Genomic DNA, 20,937 nt, shown 5'->3' with positions numbered 1-20,937 from the left:
GCAAAAATGTTACATAGAGTAACATAAAGTTATTTTTACAAATGTAAAGTTATTTTTATTGAATTTTATATTGCATTAAAAAAATGAAGTACGCTCTCGAGAAAACTGCCTTTCCTGAATTTAAGAAAAATGCCCTGAAATTTCCATGTTTTTCCAGGTATATAAAAATTCCATGGAAATTCGAGATTTTCCATGTGGGGAAGATAGCCTGCTGTTGCGTAGTAATACGCACTTTAGAAGTCGCCTGCGCAGTTATACGTACAGGGAAAGAATATTCTGAACCTTTAAAAGTATAAGAGATTACTGCGCACTTATTATTGTGTCAGAATAATACTGCGCACAGATGGTCTTTTCATAATAACTCTGCACATTGCTATGTATGAAATGATAATATTGCGCAGCCCTAAGTATCACAGAACTATATTGCGCAGTTATCGGAAATTTTTGCACAATCCCATGTAGTTATATAATCTATTGAGCTGTTCTAGAAGATATGAAACTTAAAATTTGCGACTGCGTGAATTGTAGGAGACAACAGCACAGCCATGGGCTGACAGACTAATACTGCGCAGTGCTATGAATGTAAAAAACTACTGCGCAGGTCTAAGAACCTTTCAGCTGCACTGAGAATTCTGTAGAGTTTTTTGTGCAGTGGGGTTATGAACTAGAAATCTGACTCGACCCGAAAAAATCCGACCCGTCGGTTTCGGGTTTGTAGAGATCTTGCACTCTTCTAGACGTTATTCAACTTAGCGGTATTTATATTATACAGCCAATTCTCAATGCGTATTGAAAGAATTTGTAATATCTCAAATAGCTATTTAAATGTTACCATTTCAGTAATCTGCAATTTTTTTAAGGAAAACCCGAAATGCAGTTAAATAAAATACTAGCTTAATCAGCAATTTTGTTTTTTATACTTGTTATTAAAATTCTTGGACTTTTTTATTTAGGACAAACGCTACTTATGATATAAATTTCTCAATTTCTTGCCTTCATTTATTAATTCTTAGCTTCTAAAATCCACAAACTGGAAATTATTAATTTCATAAAGATTAGTTTCAAAATGGACATCTTCTAAGTGGCCTAGTATTACTTGCTGCCTGAAGATAATTTAGAATTTTCTTTTGGTAATAATGAATAGTAACTAAGTTAGGACTCAAATTCTCCGATATAATCACCATGCTTTCTGTTTTTCATTTTTGAATTATGAAATAAATACTGCAAATATTGCGGCTGAGTCATTATTCCAGTAAAATATTTGCGCGGAGTTTTAGAGAAAAAACCTTGATGTTTTCAGTAAAATCGAAAGTGATAACTAATTCACAATTTTTCGAGGTTAGCTTCAGATTTACTAAGAATATTGTTTGCTCTGTGGCGAAAGTAAACGACGTGTTCTTAACTTTAGAAATGTTTTACAAGTACACAGGCAGCTTTAAACAATCGCGATAAGCATTTAAAATTACATGTAAATCGTTCGTTAAATATTGGACGCTAATTTCATTTAGCATAATCTTCATGTTTTCATGGTTGTGATACCCGATAAGAAATAAAAATGGACATCGTGAGGTAATCTGCAAGGTCATTAGGAAGGCCCAAAAGAGTAGAGCAGATACCAAAAGCGAAAGTCTGTTAAGGTAAGCCGTCTTGAATAGTCAATAAAGTTTCTCGAAATGTTAGCATAATTGCCGCGAGATCTATCAATAGTGAATTTTTTGAAAGTGTCACAAAAAAAGTTCAAAAAGTTACAAATGTGCGAAATACCCAGTGTTCTGCTTTTCAAGAATTTTGTACATAGCAAAGTGAGCCTCACCCAGTCTGCCATCTGGCGCGGCAGCCTCCTTCGCCAGACCGTACACCGAATACGGCCAGGTTAAGGTTGGCAGATCAGTCCTTGTGAGGTCATCAGTAAGATGCAAAAATATAACGTACATTTTTGGTCTATTAAGAAGATGTACATCTGACCTACAACCAGCGAACAATAAACCCATTGACTTTAAAATACGGTAACATATAATGTCCATTTTTGTCCGAGTAGAACCAGAAAAAAATCCTTAAATATATTTGAAGGACAATGTCTGTATTAAAACTGTGTAACAATCCCATGTGGAAATTTTAACTTGGAAAATTATTTTAGGACTACAAAAGGGTTAATATATTAAAACTAGTTTAAACGAACTATGTTCTACAGCTCTTGATTCCAGCGCCATCAACTTGGATCAGCATTGGTTTTTAGTCGGGATCGATATTGAACCTCTTAAACACAAGTACAGGGTTGGCCATATTCGACGAAAATATTTGGCAACGCTGTAACTTTTGACAGAGATGACAGATCGAGTAATGACGTAGCGCGTTTGAAGCATCAGTCTAAGGACATTTTTGCCAAGGAGCAGTACACTCCACGCAAACGCGCTCAGATTGTTGAAATTGACATTCAACAAAACAAGTCAATTTTAAGAATTCAACGTGCCATGGACTGTTCAGAACACTGGCCCGTACGAGTACGATTTTTTCATTCGATCGCCTTGGCCGCTTTTTATTTGGAGGCTTGGGATTATTGAGTGCCTCACCTAATGAAAATCTTTCATACAAACGATACAATATAGTCGCAGAAGGCGCAGTTTTCACTTTATTTATTTTTCTCCATGAACGTTAAGTTTTCACAATTGACTTGTTTTGTTGAATGTAAATTTCAACAATCTGGGAGCGTTCGCGTGAAGTGTACTGCTCCATGGCAAAAATCTCCGTAGACTGATGCTTCAAACGCGCTACGTCATTAATTAATCTGCCATCTCTGTCAAAAGTTACAGTGCTGCCAAATCTTTTCGTCGAATATGTTCAACCCTGTAGTCGACAAGTAGGTTGGTTTGAGGTTATGATGGCGAGTGGATTTGCGATTTCGTCTGTATTAATTATTAAAGTTTGGTTCAAATTATTAAAAATTCTAAAAGTAAAAGGCACTCCCCACGTTCGAGGGCATCGAGTAATTTCCAAGTTTACAAGATTCCAGAACGAAAACGAAAGTAAGGAAATAAATCATAAGAAATTTATGATTATTTATATAACCGATTATACGCAGAACCTTGTTCTGGCTTTTGAATTTTTCAAAAAAGGAGGCGAACAAAATATATGCCATTGAGGTAATTATGAACTACTGCATTTTTAACATCTGAAATGACAAATCGAGCTTCATGAGTGTCTATCTCTAATTTATTTCCGTGAATAATAATTTTACATACTTATAATGATTATTATTTAGTCTTTTATTCCAAAGTAATTTCACTCTTCTCATAATTTTATCCGTCAAAAGTAGAATATTAGCGAAATGAATAAATTTAAGCACATACAATTTTGTCACACTTTGGTGATTATTTTATATTTTTATATAAATAGTTCGAAGTTTTGCTCGAAATAAGATTCAGCACCTACAGCGGAGCACAGGCTAGGATGTCTGAATTTATTTTTGAGCCTGGTGCTTATTTTAATAGTTCAAATAGAGACAGCGTTGGATAAATAAAAGTAACTGTTTTGTTAGAATATTTTTCTAAGTGTTTAAAAATCTTAAATTATTCTTATTGCGTTATACTTTGTTTTATACTTTTTAGGTCAAAGTAGAATAGAATTTATGAAGAAGATCTCTAATATTCCACTCTTGTCAAGATGTTCGGCTTCAAGTGCTTGAAATCCAAACGACATAAACATCACATGGGATATTCTGAAAATATTGTTCCTTTTAATTAAAATCATTGAAAATTAATTAAATCTTCTTGTAAAGATAGAATAATCTTTTCATTCATGGCTATTTTTATACTTCTAATTATACCTGCCAATTTTTAATCTTACATGCGCTGTTTGTGAAAAATATATGTACAATGAGGGGAAAGTCTTTTCTCATCTTAGAACGGTCATCACTAATTTCAACGATTAGAAGACAACAGCAAAATGCAGATCTTTATAAACGTTTTTACTTATTTTTCTATCATGAAAAACAATTTTTGATTTTAATGTAGCTGAGACAAGAAAAATAAATAACTGTGTGGAAAAATGTCATGGCACACTTATTACAGATCTGGCCCAGGTCTGGATTTATCTAGACTCACTAGTCTAGAAGATCTGTCTGATCTTATTTAGACCGGTGAGTTTGAAAGGTCCAGACTGTCCCAGGGCTGGCACTGGTCAGCGAGTCAAGAATAAAAAAAAATTAATTTTCAAAGCCAGGCTTTTTTCTAACACCTTGACAGTCTGGTCTGGTTCAGGTTTAACGCCAATCAGCCAGTAATGAACTGCTAGTTTTTGTCAATCAAGTGTCACAAACTGTCACCCAACCAATAGCTCGCGGCTGACTAGCCCTCAAATATCAGCTGACCTAGCGGCTAACCAGAGGTCTAGTCTGGGGCTAAAACATTTTGCCATACGATTAAAGCCAAATTAGGGCAAAGTCGGTCGGTAAGTTAGGCTCGGCCTGGGTTCGACATTTAACTTGTGGTTTGGTCCTGCGGAAATTCCTAAGTTGGAGCTAAGATTCTCTCAGTCTGGGCTTACCTAGCACCATGCTAAAATTTCCACACGGGTTCTCGAATTAAGAATAAATGGTCTCAAAACTAATCTTACCTAATTTTATTCATATGTATTCTATGATGTCCAATTTTTATTATTTAGATATATACCTAATATTAGAACTAGTCCAGATGCTGCCGCTGACTGGACTCTTTTTAAAATTGTAAAGGCTTGAAAGAACAAAACAATGTTCAGATTGAACTTGGAATTTGTTCTTGTTCCATGATCGATGATCCTGGGTCAGACCAGACTTTCTAGCTTGGTCATCTGATTGACAGCTTGGGATAAGCTGTGGGTTCCTTTTAATTGGGAATCTGATTGAGTAGGCGCCCGGGCTTAAAAACATTACAAATATTAAAACCTGGTTTTCATGAGTTTTGGATTCACTCGGATTCGGCATCGGATTAAAAAGGCGCTCGAAAATAGAGAGCGCTGAATGAACTTGTACTTGACTTTTTTTAAAAATATGTATTATTTTTTTGTTAACTAAATAAGATAAAAGAAGTGTGATACTCCCTCCTGGACATGCATTGCATTTTAGTGTTGAAAATAAATAAAATTGTGGGCAGCACTCCTCATCACCATGACTGCATGTCCAGGAGTGAGGTTATATTCATTGTTATGTGGAGAGAGAGTATTCTATGTTCGCTAGAGCCACCTATGTCGCAGTTGGAAAATTAAAAATATAGCGGGAAATTTTTTTTTATAACATAGAAAATATACATATTTTAAACGTTGTTAGTCGATAGAATTAAACTACGGTATATATCGCTGAGGAAATCTGTGTCGGAACGTTTGTTAACAGAGTTTTGATGTTTCACAATTTGGAGCATTTCTTTGAAAGTGCGTTTTTATAATTATTTGCGGTGCGCAAAATTTTGGCTTTAGAAAAGTCAAATCGGTGGTCTAAAGAATATGAGTGTGCAAATGTCAAATGTCGTACAGTTTGGCCAACATATACACATCTACACTCACATGGAATGCTGTAAATAATATGGGGTTTTTTCTCTATTGGGCTTGTTTTTTAATAAAAAACTAAGTGCCATATCACGATTAGTAGATCAACACCGTCATTCCATCGACACTATATTACTACCTCACGCTAGTCAAAAAAAAAGTTACATCTTTAAGAAATAATTAAACAATGTTTTAAATTAATATAAATTATACAGTTTAAAAATTCAAGGATGATAATACGCCAATTATTACTCCAATTTTTATTATTTAGATTTATACCTAATATTAGAACTGGTACAGATGCTGCCGCTGACTTGACTCTTTTTATAATTGTAAAGGCTTAAAAGAAAAAAACAATATTCAGATCGACCTTTGAATTTTTTCTTGTTCCATGTTGGATGATCCTGGGTCAGACCAGACTTTTTAGCTTAGGGGATTCTTGATACTGCCTAATAATATATTATCTTGTTAGAGCACCGGATAATTTACGATCAATGTACCGCAAAATGCTTAATTCTCGTTTTTTTTTCTCGTTTATTAAAACAGCAAAGTAATATTCCGAATCTTGTAACTAGTCCACGTCACCTCCGCTAACATAACATATGTTTCAAGCGTAGCTTCAGAATCTTTGTACCCATTCTGAAAAAACGAAGATCGCCATTCTCCTCTTAATCTCCTTAGGCTTTCTAAATTATTCAAGTAAGTGTGAAGGCATATAATAATAACATTAATAATAATATATAGTGACAGGGGGTGGGGACTTCGGCTGTACCGGCCGTTAGGGGCTTAGACTTTATGTTAGAGGTCCGGCGTTGGATCTTTGAGCCGGTACCTCTGGAAATTTTTCTATGTACTTTCTTCGAGATTTAAGTGATTGAAATCCCACATTGAGCTGTAGGTCCCTCATCTTGTACTTGGCTAAAAACAAGTCCGTGGATATTGAGGTGAAAGGCTAACAAAAAATCCATCGATATGTTGGCCTTAAACATTTTAAGCCTGAAAGAAAAATGAGCTTGCTTATTTTTCTTATGAAGAAGAAACACCCTTAGAGAAAAACGGATTTGATAAATTGTAGCTTTATTTACAAAGGAAAAATAGCGAGATTGTTTAATCCAAAATGCAGACAAAACGCTCCAGCTATTATAAAACAATTAGAAACTGTTTCTATGAGTCGGCGCCCGATCAGAGAATAAATTTGATCTTTGATAAAGAGAAAAGTTCTATAGTGATGCTACTCATTTGGGGTATAGCAGAATAACAAAAATTGCATGCGGGCATCTTTTTGTGGGATACGTATTTTACAAGTTGTGCGAGTCAATCAGAATGCTCCATAATTTTTTTTAAAGTTTTTAATTTTACTCTTACCTACATCATAAGGGCTGAACATATTTAAATATTAAAAACCTAAAAATTTATCTTCTGTTAATATTTCAAAAAATTTAGACCTGTCTAATAATTACTTTTTCTAAATCTTATATTTTATTTAAGTGCAACGACAACGGTGACAGAGCAACGGCCAATAAAATAAAACCTGTTTCTTCGTATCCACGGTGCCTTAAAACGTGAAGAATTAATGAGTTATGCTGAATAGTGACCACAGTTTTGCACATATCTTAAAGAAAGATTTTAAAAAATCCTTTTCCACTTTGATTCTGGGATATCACACTTCTAATGAAGTACTGAGAATTAATAATAGGGAATTTTTTCAATGGAATTTTCCTTAAAAATTATTAAAAATAGAAAAATAATTTCTTATGTTGGAATTTATAAAGATTCCCATCATTTGATTTTTGAAAAACTTACATAGACTCTTTCTCTAACATATACTTTCAGCGACAAATAAATTGGACTTTAGTCCCGTTGTCTGCCACATAGTACACGCTAGAGCGTTGCGTTTACTCTACTATCACTTCTCTTTTTCCCTTCTCACTAAAAAAATTTCCCCTTTCTAATTACATTCAGACTAAGAGACTCTACCAGTTCTGGGGTTGACGGTGGTGGGGTTGAACTACTGTCTTAAAACTGAATTTTTTGGTTGACGATTCAAAGTTTGAGTTGAAAATTCATCTTTTTGTTGGAAATTGAACTGTTTGGTTGAAAATTCTTTTTTCTTCAGATTACTTCGGTAACTGAAAATTGGACTATTACATTTTTGTTCGTAAGTAGTTATTTTTATGTAAAAATTGCAAATTTCGTTAATATTAAATTATTTTGTTAAGAATTCGTTTTCTTGTGGAAAATTAATCTAGTTTAGTTGAAAATTAAGGTTTTGGGATGAGAGTTTTTACATTTTGTTGAAACTTCTTCTTAAATGGTATATAATTACCTTTCTTTTCAGCAACATTTCATATTTTTTACTTGATAATTCAACTGTTTTGTATAGAAAATTCTCAACTTTGTCTGAAAAGTTGAATAATTTAGTTCAAAAAATGAACTTTTTGACAGAAAATTATTTTTCTTATGCACCAATCTCTCGCTTTTAGTCAAGTGTCGGGGGTTGCCTTGAAGTGGCCTTGGACTGATTTCGGGGGGGGGGGGGGGGGGGGGGGGGGGGTCAGAAATGTTAACAGTGAAGGCCGCGTGACTGATATATAAATATATATATATATATATATATATATATGACCTGCCCCGAAGAAAGGGTGCTTACCATAAAAAAATCGAAATCAAGATTTTTACACATGTCGATAGTTTTTGAGCTGCTCTTTTTAATTAAACCATCGGAAAAATATCCGAGCATTATTATTGTTAATAATTGAGGTTTTGAGAATCCGAGTAATAGAGCATTGGCTCAAGAGCTCGAGATTCCGTATAAAATCTCCCACCACTCACCATACCATCTACGCGTCTCATCCATACCCCGCCCATGAACCGCGTCTTCGACCTATCTCCTTCCGTGAGAATGTAGTGGTAAGTGGAGAGGGAAGATTTCGTGAGTCTTCCCACTCTCCTAAAAGTCCGGTCTATCGAGTCGACTTCAACCGCTCATCCAACCTGCATCAGCGTGGGGAGTTAAAAAACCTTTCTCGAGAAGCGGAAATGAGGCAGAGATCCTAAGCAGAAACAAGGAATTTCCAGACATACATGATGTCCTGACCGTCTCCAAGAAATTAACTAACTCTGCGATGTAAGTAGGCTCTTTAAACTAGCAATCAGGTTAAAACAAAAATTACTATCATGTAAAAATAATTTTCAAAGAATACAAGCTATCAGTGAACTTGTTGCTGAACTTGAATAGGAAAAACCTTAAATTTGTACACTGGAATGCCAGTGGCTTTGAAAGAGAAAGCTTGAAATACCCATATTTCTCGACAACTATGATGTCGACATATTCATAGTTGGAGAAACATGGTTTAACAATAAATCTAATACCAGGTTGCCTGGGTATAAATGCTTTAGAAAAGATAGACTTAGCAAAAGATCAGCAGGGGAAGTAGCCTTGTTTGTCAAAAATCAAATTCCTTGCATTGAGTATAAACTAGAGAACATTAAATCATTTGAAGCGCGTGCCATTCAACTGGAAAATAAAATACATATTGCAGCAATATATGCCCCAACCAAGACTACTATCTGTACAAGAGAACTAAACTACATTCTTAATCTAAGCAGTCAAGTCTTTCTAGCTGGTGACCTTAATGCCAAGCATGTTTCCTGAAACTGTTATAGTAATAACAAAAATGGTAACATAATATATAACTTTATAAATGAAGATCCATATTCTCAGGAGTACCCAGAAAATTTCACTTTGCACCCATATAACACAAAAGCCCGACCAAGCATAGTAAATTTAGCAATCATTAAAAATATAACAACCCTCCAAACAGTTGATGCCCTAGATGAACTAACTTCTGATCAGAAACTTGTATTAATTTTACTCAGTGATTAGCACATAAGCATAGATTCCCCCTACATCCCCAGATTCCTAAAGTATAAACAAGCTGACTGGAAAAAATTCAAAGACCTTATTAATACTCATGTCATAATAAACTCAGCTCTCAATGCAACTGAAGCAATTGATAAAAGTGTAGATGAACTTGTTAAAATAATAAATAAAGACATAGATGAGACAATCCCTACCCAGTCAATTCTTGCACTTAGAACTGCTCTCCCTGAAAATATACTCAATCAAACCAAGAACAGAAATGCTCTAAGAAGAATTGTCAAAAAAACAAAAAGTCCATATCTTAAACCTATTATTAACCAGGCAAATAGGGAAATTAAAGGGAAGCTACAAGAATTTAAGAATAAAAACTGAGGTGATAAACTTTCTTCACTAAGCACTAGGAATAATACACTCTGGATAAGGGAAAAATCACTAAAAGGGCTAAACAAACAGCACATTCATCCTCTGAAAACATTAGATAAAGTTTTATTCAATAATAAAGACAAAGCCGAAACAATTGCCAATAACTTTGAAAGAGTTCACTATTTAACTGCTAATTTTTGGGAACCTGAAAATAATAATATAATTGAGGATCAATATAACATCATTATGCAAACTGATTTGAACCTTGAAGAAATTAGACAAGCTACCCCAAAAGAAATTAAAAAAGTTATTTGCAAGAGAAAAGCCAAAAAAGCTCTTGGTCTGGATGGCATACAAAATATTATACTCAAATATCTGCCCAAAAAAGCCATAGTACAAATTACGAATATATGCGACGCATGTCTAAAGCAAAGTTACTTTCCAGCCGAGTAAAAAAAGCAAAAATTTTACCGATACATAAGCCGGGGAAGGTAAAAACCTCTCCGCAAAGTTACAGATCTACAAGTCTCCTTGCAACCTCAAGTAAAATTTTTCAGTCTGAAATCTTAAGTAGACTAAATCATTATGAAAAAGTCAACAAGCAACTTACCCCAGATCAATTTTATTTTAGACCAGAGCACTGGACGGTTCAGCAGCTGGCTAGACTGACTAATTATATTAGCACTGACTTTAATATTAAACATAGCACAGCTGCTCTCTTTCTTGATATGGAGAAAGCGTTTCACACCGTCTGACACAAAGGCCTCATTGTCAAACTGAAACACTATAACCTAACGCAATATTTGATTAAGATAATAAGCAATTACTTCTGTGATAGGTCCTTCGTGGTACAAATTAATGATAAGTTATCGACTGAGAAAACTGTAGTAGCAGGCAGATCCCCAAGGATCAGTATTAGGGCCAGTATGATTCTTGTATTATATTAATGACATACCTCAGTTTGATTGCATTAACATAGCCCTATTTGCTGAGCACACAGCTGTATATACTGCTTCTCGATGTAAAAAACTTTCAGTAATAAAAATACAAAAGCATGTGGGAAAGCTAGAAAAATATTAGGCGAAATGGAAACTTAAGATAAAGACTGATAAAACAGAATTTGTGATATTCTCCCTTAATGGTGTAATTCTGGACTCGAAACTTAGCTTCAGTTAGCATATTAGAATAGCGAGAAATAAGACAGCTGCAGTAATAGGGTCACTATACTCTCTATTATGTAGTAAGAGCAAAATGAGTACCTATAATAAACTGATAGTATAAAAAATGATCATTAGACCAATCATGTTAAATGCGGCTCCAGTCTGGGGTGGTATTTACACAACGAATATTGAGCATTCCAAAAAAGTGCAAAACAAATGCCTAAGAATGTCTATAAAATGCCAAAAGGGAGACTAGAATCATTGAGCTTCACTCAAATCTCAAATTAACCACAATCAAGCACGAAATTTACAAACTAAGTAAAGACTTTTATGAAAATCACCTCTCCAATCTGGAAATGCTGAAAGATACATCCAAGCATTTGTTGCAAAAGTAAAATCAAACCTTTTAAAATAACATACTACTCGCAGCTCAATAGTCTCAGCTAAAGTTTTCCCTCTGTATATAGTCTAGGATAAGTTAGTTTAAGAAGTAATATATTTTTAAGCTACAAAACTCAATAGGTTTTTTATATATTTTTCCTAAGTATAAGAATCACAAATGTAAAACCTCGCAACTCAATAATAAATACAAACAGAACACATCAATTTATTTAGGGTAAAATCGTACAAGATAGGAACCAAAAACTATGTATCAAGAATTAATGTAATATAGATATTAACAATAAAGAAATTTTGAATTGAAAAATAATCACTTTTCGGAGTAAGCCCCCTTTCTTCGGCGCGCGTCACATATAATGTCGCAACTACTCTCGCCCTACTCCCCTAAGAAACTGCATGAGACAGCAGTTCTAGGAAGGCTGACAACGGGGTGACTGAAAGCGAGAGTTGGGTGTATTTTAAAATTTATTTTTTGAATAAAAAATTTAACTGTTTTATTTTTTGTTCAAAATATAACTTTCTTTGTCAAGAAAATCAATAATACATAAAAATCAATTAGGGACATTTCAACGCTTACTCTGAAAATCGCTTTTTTATTTTAATTGTTTATTCAGAACCGAACTTTACAATTCAACACACGGTCAGTTTATAGCCATATTGGCAAGTTTATTCTTTGTAAACATAAGAGAAATAAGTATAAACGTAACATCGGGTTTTACAGAAACGCTAAGTTATTACGTTACTAACAGATATATAATTATATTGTATAAAAAGTTGAAACATCTTAATTTTTTCTTGCATAATTAGGTTCGATGATGGAAGGATCAAGTGACGCACTAGCCCTGCTTACTCAATTCCCTCCAAGCATCCGAGTTTTTGTATCAAACCAAGATGGTGAGGTTTTTCCTGGATCACTTACATATATGTCTGGATGTGAAATTCCTCCTTGGGTTTTTGAATTCAATAAAATGCCGCATGGAGTAGAAAGCGTTTTTGTAGCCTTGCCAAATGGTTATGGTTTATTGTCAGATATCAAAAGGCTTAAGCATCATATTGATATTAATGACGAAATGGATGGAAAACCTCGCTGTTTTATATTATATGAAAATGTCAATATTTTAGTAGCTGTCCTTCAGCAATACTCTCAATTTCCACGAGAAAGTGCGAAAGGCCCGCGCTGTTTTGTACGAATTCCACGAGAATTTCTTCGTTATTTTGCAGACTTCCAGCATTTCCGTGGTCATCGCTCGAGCTGGCTTGAGTAAAAAAAGTGTATATTATGGTGCTTGTCGTACAAAAAGTCAGATATTTGAAAAAAATAGTTTTTTTTTATTTAAAAATCAAAACATTATAACTGAAATAATTTCAAATAAAAAACATTATTTTGTATGAAAAATCTAAAAGTTCAGACAAAATAATCATGAATTTTAACCATGTTTTTGCAATCTAATTTTATCTGATCGTCGCTTTTTACCAATTTTTAAAAATGATTGAATTTTTATAAATGGAGGCTTATTTTTTCCGTGAACACTTTCTCTACGACTGCAATCTTTCCAATTTCAAAAGTAAATTTGTTTGTGGTTGAAATCCTTACAATAATTTTTTTTAAGAAAGCATTTTTCAAAAAATAATTATATTTTAAGATTGTTTAGTTATTTTTAATAACTGGAAACATTAGCGTTGTAGAGAATGATTTCTCCAAAAAATGAGCTATCATTTATTAGAATGCAATCATTTTTTTTAATTAGCAGGAAGCGACACACAGCGGGAGAAAATGGCTTTTTTGTTTCAAAAATGTCCAGAGCCTTTAATTTTGAACCGAATTTGAATTTTATGTTTTAAATTTTATTTTATAAAATTTTAAACAGCTTGACGCTCCAAACTTTCGTCTCTTCTATTGGTTTATTATTAATTTTTGTACTCATAATTTGGAAAATCTCCAATTTTGTACATAACAATTTTTATATGCTTTAATAAATAATCAGGAAAAATTTATATTTTTTTAAATGAATATTTAGGGACTCCTATCTAACTGATTATTTATTTATTTTTCTATTCATTTTTTTATTAACAAATTCACTAATAGTCTTATCATGACATTTGATTAAGACAATGACATTTGATTAAGAAAACTAATATAAAAGTTTATAATAACCTTTAATATAAACAATTATTGAATCAAACTGTTAAAATTTGATCTTTTTCAAATTATAATTTCCTTTAACAATTGAAATTTGTATAAACAAATTAGATAAACAAATTCAAAATTTTGGCTCTTTCGCTCAGAATTTTTTTTGCACTAAAAATGGTTTAAGCTATTGGCCAAATGACTTCTAGTCGCAAAAATATTAGAAAAGCATATAATAGCCACTCTTATTAACAATTACTGTGTAAAAGATTTAAACATTAAGTTTTATCAAATTCAAATCTTCTTTGATGGCCAGAATGGGTAAAGATATTCCTGAAAATTATATATCTTCAATAATATTTGGTAAAATCTAACGAACTGAATATTTATAAACAAACAAGGTACAAAATTTCAAAGTTCAGTAGTTTAACTTAGCAAAAAATCTGGCTTCTTCATATGAAAAAAAATGAGAAACAAAATTATTTTTCCGTAAAAAGTGCCAAAATTGAAATTTTTAAAATCTTAATTATTTATAAACATAGAACTTGTTATATTTGCTCAATATTATCAAAGATACATTTTTGAGGAATATACGCAACCATTTTAGCGATTAAAGAAAATGAAATGTGAAGAAACCTTAAATTTTAATATTTTATATGAATTGTTCATAAATAATTAAATTGTTACATTTTATCAAAATTTAAATCAATATTTATAATTTAAGGGATACCTGAAGTCGTTCTGGCGTTCAAAGAAAATTATAATTTGAAAAATCTCAAATTTTAATATTTTGCTACAACAATTGTTTATAACAATTCTTATCATGAACTTTTCAATTAGTTTTGTAATTAAAATTCATTCCTCCATTATTATGAAACACTCCCAGCAAAAAGAATTTTTTACACAGATAATAAGATTATATGTGAATATGTTCATAAAATTGGTTTATAACAAATTAATGGAATAATAAACAAATTATTTGTATTCTATGATTCCTAAACATTAATTCAAGACAATCTGAAGTTTACCTGATCAGTTATTGAAGCGTGAAAAATTGTTGTCCAAAACATTTCAGTTTTTCCATACTTTAAGTGAAAAAATTACTAATCAACAAATAGAGAAGACCAAATTTCGGAGCTTCAAGCTCTGCAGAATTTAATGAATCTCAATTTTTTTAAATTCAAAATTGAACCAAAATTAAAGGCTCTGGATAAGTTTGTACGAAGAGAGTGCATTTTCTCGCTCTGTGCGATGCTCAGAAAAAATCCAATTGCAAAAAACATTGTTAAAATTAACTTTTTTTCGGTGAATTTTAACATTTTTCATAAAAAATAAGTTTTGTTTAAGATGACATTAATGACAATATTTTGAATTTGAAAAACATAGAAAAACTATTTTTTCATATATCTGCCTTCTAACATATTAAAATTTTAGACTTTCTTTTTTATAACGCAATAACTGAAAATATTAAGTTTTGTCTGTGTAGAGCCACAAGAAAATCCATGTGTTTAGTTAAAGAAAAATTTCAGTATTGAAATTTTGTAACACTCTGGAATAAAGGCCTGGTTGATTGAACATTCATTTATTTTAATTTCATTTCACTGTTTTCTAAGATATTTCTTTTTACTAATTAGATTTATACCATAATACTGGTACAGGTATATGAATTTGTGAAGGCAAAATTGGTCTGGTTAAAAAAAATTGGTAATAAAATACATAAAGAAACTTTGTTTTTTATAAATAGTACTACAGAAATTTGTAAATAAATTAAAAAAAAACTCAAGCGCCATTTACTTGTCGGGCTTCTAATTATACCATTAATCTCCCATGCGTCAAATTTTTTATTTTTATCATTTTTGCCATTTACTTCTACGTCATATTTTGGGCTAAATAGTTTAAATAAAAAAGCATGTAAAGGGGAGCACAGCACAAAAATTGGTTGTTTTTATGTTGTTTTTTTTTCATACCACACTTTCTAAGACATGAAGATAAAATTTTTCCAAAATAAACATTACACCAGATAAGGTTTATGGTATTTTTATTGTGTGCGCTCTGTTGGAAAGATTTTTGGATTCATCATGAAAGAAGATCAGGTGAATTTATATTAAAAATCAATGACGCAGTTGTATGTTCTGAAGTTTTTTCATGTAATGATGAAAGTATTGCCCACATTTCATAAAAAGTTTGTTGTTTTACACTCGGAAAATGGTATAGTTCCAGCAGCAAAATACAAAAAAAAAAATTAATGAAAAAAATGTATTTAGAAAAAACTTTTTGCTTTACAGACACCCAACTGTATCCTTATTTGATTTTTTTATCTTTTAATTACATATATAAGATTGTGAATTTCAAATGGAATTAGCTTGTTAGTAAGAGATACAGACAATTTATAAAAATTCGCATCTAAGTTTACGATAAGTATACAAATTTGTGAACAATTTCCTCTATCGATTCCACTTATTTATATTTTGATCAAGCATTTATGATTTTTATAATTTTAGCGTAAATTGTGAAAATAATTATAAATTTAAAAAAGGTCTATCAAATTTATTGCAATTGAATCAGTGCAATATTCAGAGTTCTAGTATTTTAAATTCAGGTATATAATATCTTTATTTTATCCATTTAAAAATGTGATTTATTAATAATAGCAGCCAAGAAAATTATGCTACAGATCCCTGTTTTGAAGTTATTTCAAATACCTTTGATTCGTTTTGAACGATATTTATGGAGAAAGCAAATATAAATATCGTTGACTTAGCTATATCAAAGTTTTTTGGGTAAAACGAATATCTTGATAACGCGCAGAACTACATCATTTATAACACTCACTTCGAATTATTCACATGTTTTTAAATTCCTTATTTTTGACTTCAGCAAATAAGATAAGCATCCCGGTAACCGCAACGCCAATTTTCTTGCTATTTATCTAATTTGAATGAACCGTAATATTTTCGACACAAAAAAGTGTTCGAAATAAATGGTTTTTATCATTAACTGTTAATTTTAACATAATTTTTCACAATATTTTCAAATTATGATAACGTTTCTTGATTATTGGGACCTCCACGATGATTGGGACATTTGCGTAAGTTCTGGGAGTCAATTAGGTATGATTGCACTTTTAACACGTCACATATCACTTCATATTTCTCACTTGCCAATATTTTAGTTATCAAATTCGAGTTGTATTACAGGGCTCACAAAAATTCATCTATGGAATAGGACGTAAATTTGAAAACGGAAACAATGATTTGTAACAAATAAAAAGCGAAATGAGAAATTGTGAAAAAGACACAATCGATTCATTGTTCTCGAATCTTAATTTTTGGTGCTGCAAAATCTTGGTAATTGTTTAGTTTAGTATAGCTTTAGTTTTTCTTTTTCATACGTACAAAAAATAATTATGGCATATTTGTTATTTTTACGATGCTTAGACAATTTTTGTTTGTAACATTTATTGTTTCTTTGTTAAGAAATAGTTGGTTAGAACATTTGATCAGGATGATATACCATCTGAGTCCGTTGGACACAGGGTCCATTTAAAAATACAGCGCGTTAGTCACCACATCATTCTATTGGTTCCTGTATCCTGTTGATAAAAGGCGCAGCTGACCTAGGTGAAAAATTTATATACAATTTATATATAGTGGACAAAACAATGATATTCTTAATTTGTTTTACACAACAAAGTTCATTGGATCTGATTTTTCTGGACCGCTTACATACATTTATGGTCAGCATTATTAGCAGCATGAATTTTGGTCTGTTTAGAGGCGCAACAAAATCTTTATATCTAGTTAAAGAACAATTATAATATGAAAATTATTTCGGATTGTCTGAAAATGAATCTTATTAAATTTCATTTCAATCTATACCAAGATCTACATTTTATATTTTTAAAGTGATCTCTCCTGAAAGTATCCGACCTTGTGCTCTAATATTGTAGGTAGTAGTTGTGCAGTTCTGAAATGATTATACGATAGAGTAGAAATAAAACGCCCTGATATGTGGCTAATTCCCAAACTCAAGAATCTTGTAACAGGAAAAGGATTGCAAGGCCATAGAAGCAATAAAACTGAATAGGACGCAGCAGCAGTAGCTACGTTGAAAGATGACATGAGTTTATTCGAAAATGGATATATGTCTGGAATTGACCCCAACTTTACCAGAATTAACTCTTACTTCTGGTATGTCACAAGCTCGAATACTTTTCGGACAGACCTAGTAGATTTATGACAAATAACAAATATCATCCAGATCCTGTCCCCGTAAAATGAACTTTTTAAAGCCTTTGTTAAAAAAGTTGCACATTTTGGCAATGAACACCAAAAGACAGTGAATGGAAACGTACCAGTAGTAAATTCTGCACAAGGGACAAATCCTGTCTACTAAAAAATAGGTTCATCACAAAATTGTTTGTCACATTTAGAAAAAAAACAATTAAGGTTTCTTCTCTAACAGCAAAGATCTCGCTGACATTTTGGTCAAAAACCTGAGTAGTTGTAACAGTAATCGAGTATGAATTTCAGAAACGGTTTTCAGTTTGAATATCTGAATTGATGAAGTATACATATAGTAAGTACACATTGTTAAAAATGTTCGGAATTCTACAACACTTCTTTAACACTTCTAAGATACAAGCGTAAGCTAAAATTGCAAATACGGTATTGGAATAACGAAGTTGAAATGCATGTATGTATTGCAATGTATGCGTTTTTAAGACAAAAATTGCGAATAATGAATTTACGAAATTAATGGAATTCAAGGAATTCAAGAACGCGACGGAATTCCCGAAATTCATGAAGTTCAACGGATTAATGGAATTACGGAATTCACTGAATCTAAGGAATTCTTAGAATTCGCGGAATCAATAAAATATATGTAATTCACGAAATTCAGGGAATTAAACGAAGTTATGGAATTCACGGAATACACGTGATTCAGGGAATTCTTGAAATTCACGGAATGCCCGAGAGTCAAGGAATTTATAGAATTCATATAACGCCCTGAATTGATGGAATTCGTGAAATTTCTCGAAATGATATATTTTGCGGAATTTAATGGATTTACGGAATCAACGGAATTAATGGAAGCCATGAAATCTACATTGAAATTAGGAATTTAACTGCATTGTCGGAATTCATAGAACGAAACGAACCTGTTGACTTCGCGTAATTCACGAAAATCAGGGAATCCGCAACACTAATGAAATTAATGGAAATCATAAAAATCGCCCAAAATCCATAGGATTCATAAAGTCAAAAAATGCACGAATGTCACGAAATTCGCATTAATTTAATTTCATGAATTCCGTGAATTCCATGAATACCTTTGATTCCATGAATTTGTTGAATACCTGGAATACCGTAAATTTCTTGAAATCCTAAATTAATTGAATTCTTTGATTTTTGTGAATTCCTTGAATTTCTTAAATTCCGTGATTTCCGCGAAATCCGTCAATTAAATTAATTGCGTGAATTCCTTGAATTTGGTAAATTCCTCGAACTTTTAAAATACCTTATATTCCGCGAATTTCGCGAAACACTTAAATTGAATAAATTGCGGAAATTCCGTGAATCAGTTGAATTCTGTGAATTCCTTAAATTCCGTAAATTCCGTGAAAATCTTGAATTTAATAAATTGCCTTAGTTCCTTCAATTCGTTGAATTTCATAAAATCGTTAAATTTGGTTAATTTCATGAATTACACGAATTCCTTTAATTCCTTAAAATCCTGGAATTCCATGAATACGCGCAAATATGATTCAGGAGTGTCACTGGCTACTGGACATTTTTCGTAAAATTCTAATACATAAGAGGTACCATACCAATACCAACATTTGGAAACTAAAACATTCTGCATTGCTGCGTTATCTTACGTTTCGGAAATAAATTTCCAATACATGCAGTGGAAGTTTCTAACATAAATTTTTAACAGTGCAGGTAAAAGAGTTATCAATACCCGTAGAACAAACAATTACCTGCGCTGACATCAAAAGTTCTGGTACTTTTAATAATTTAGGTTTTATTTTCAAAAGAATATTTCAAGTTTTAAAGATTTAAAAATATTTCTAAAAAGAATCTTAAAGATCTTAAGAGAATTTCCTTAATTTCACATGATGTCTAAGAAATCCAGGAAACTTTATTTTTAATTATGTAAGCACCTTTTATAAGATTTACAAATATATTTATAAGTAATTTAATACTTGTAAAGGTTACAAAAAGTTTTCAAGAAAATGCAGTTCTTTGAAGATTCCAAAAAAATTATAAAAGCTTTTTAATGTTTCTAAAAAGTTTTAAGAGAAGAATCATATGTTCTGAAGCTTAAAATAGAAAAAATGTTCTGAAATAGTGCTCACAATTAATAATGAGGCCCTAGAAGCTGGAATTGAGAAAACACCATTAAATTGTGACATTACTAGATAATAATTTTTTTAATTAAATAACCTACAATTCGCATATAATATATAACGGTTAATACGTGTATGGTAATATTACGATACCGGCATTTGAAAACCACAATATAAGGTGTTGGAATGGTTAACTTACATCTCCGAAATAAACTTCTAATACTCTTAATAGAAATTTCCAAAATAAATGTAGGACACTGTAGTGATGGTCTTATCACAATCTTCTTACGTTCGAAGCTAAAATCGTTATCTCATTTTAGTCATTTAAAATACTAAGCAGAATTTATGATAAAAATTACATAATTTATCAATGTTTTACTGTCTAAAAATATATAAGTTCATTCGGAATTGTACATTAGCATGGATCAAAAACATTTTTCTAGCTACGGAGAACCCCCCCCCCCCCCAATTTCCATTTCCGGAGAAAGAAAATCCGTATTTTTGTTTTTTTGATCTTCAAATATTAACACATGCCACCTTGTTATTGTTAATTTTAAGCAATTTCCGTCCTCTTTTACATACAAATATCTGCTGATGGACAATGTAAATATTTATCGTGATTTTTGAAACAATTTCCAATAGTTTACATTAATGTCAATTTTTAAACAATTATTTATTCAAAACAATTTAAATAAATAATTTTATTTTCTTGTTGAAATGTAATTGTTTGTCATTGTTTGGAGTGGTAAATTTTCATTAGAACATTATGTAAACATTTAAATCATTATTATTTCTATATTTTCAAAATTCCTAAAAATGGAGCCAGTGACATCAACTGTCTTTTTAAATTAGTATCGTATGCTACATTTAAAAAAATAATTACATCATTTTGATATATTTCATTTTATGTTTCATAAATTTCTATTTGTTTAAACAATATTTTTTTGTTTAAGCAGTTTTTTTCGAACACGAAACAAATGAATTAAAATATGACACATACAATTATGTTTCTGACTGTGTAGTATATAAAAAGAATAAATGCATCACTTTTCAATTTGAAAAATAAGCAATAATTAATTGTTTAAATAATTACATAATGTTTTAAAAAAATTTACTACTACAAATAATGACTAAATAT

This window comes from Belonocnema kinseyi, chromosome 1, assembly GCF_010883055.1.
Source record: "Belonocnema kinseyi isolate 2016_QV_RU_SX_M_011 chromosome 1, B_treatae_v1, whole genome shotgun sequence".
NCBI lineage: Eukaryota > Metazoa > Arthropoda > Insecta > Hymenoptera > Cynipidae > Belonocnema > Belonocnema kinseyi.
This window is presented reverse-complemented; position numbering follows the sequence as displayed.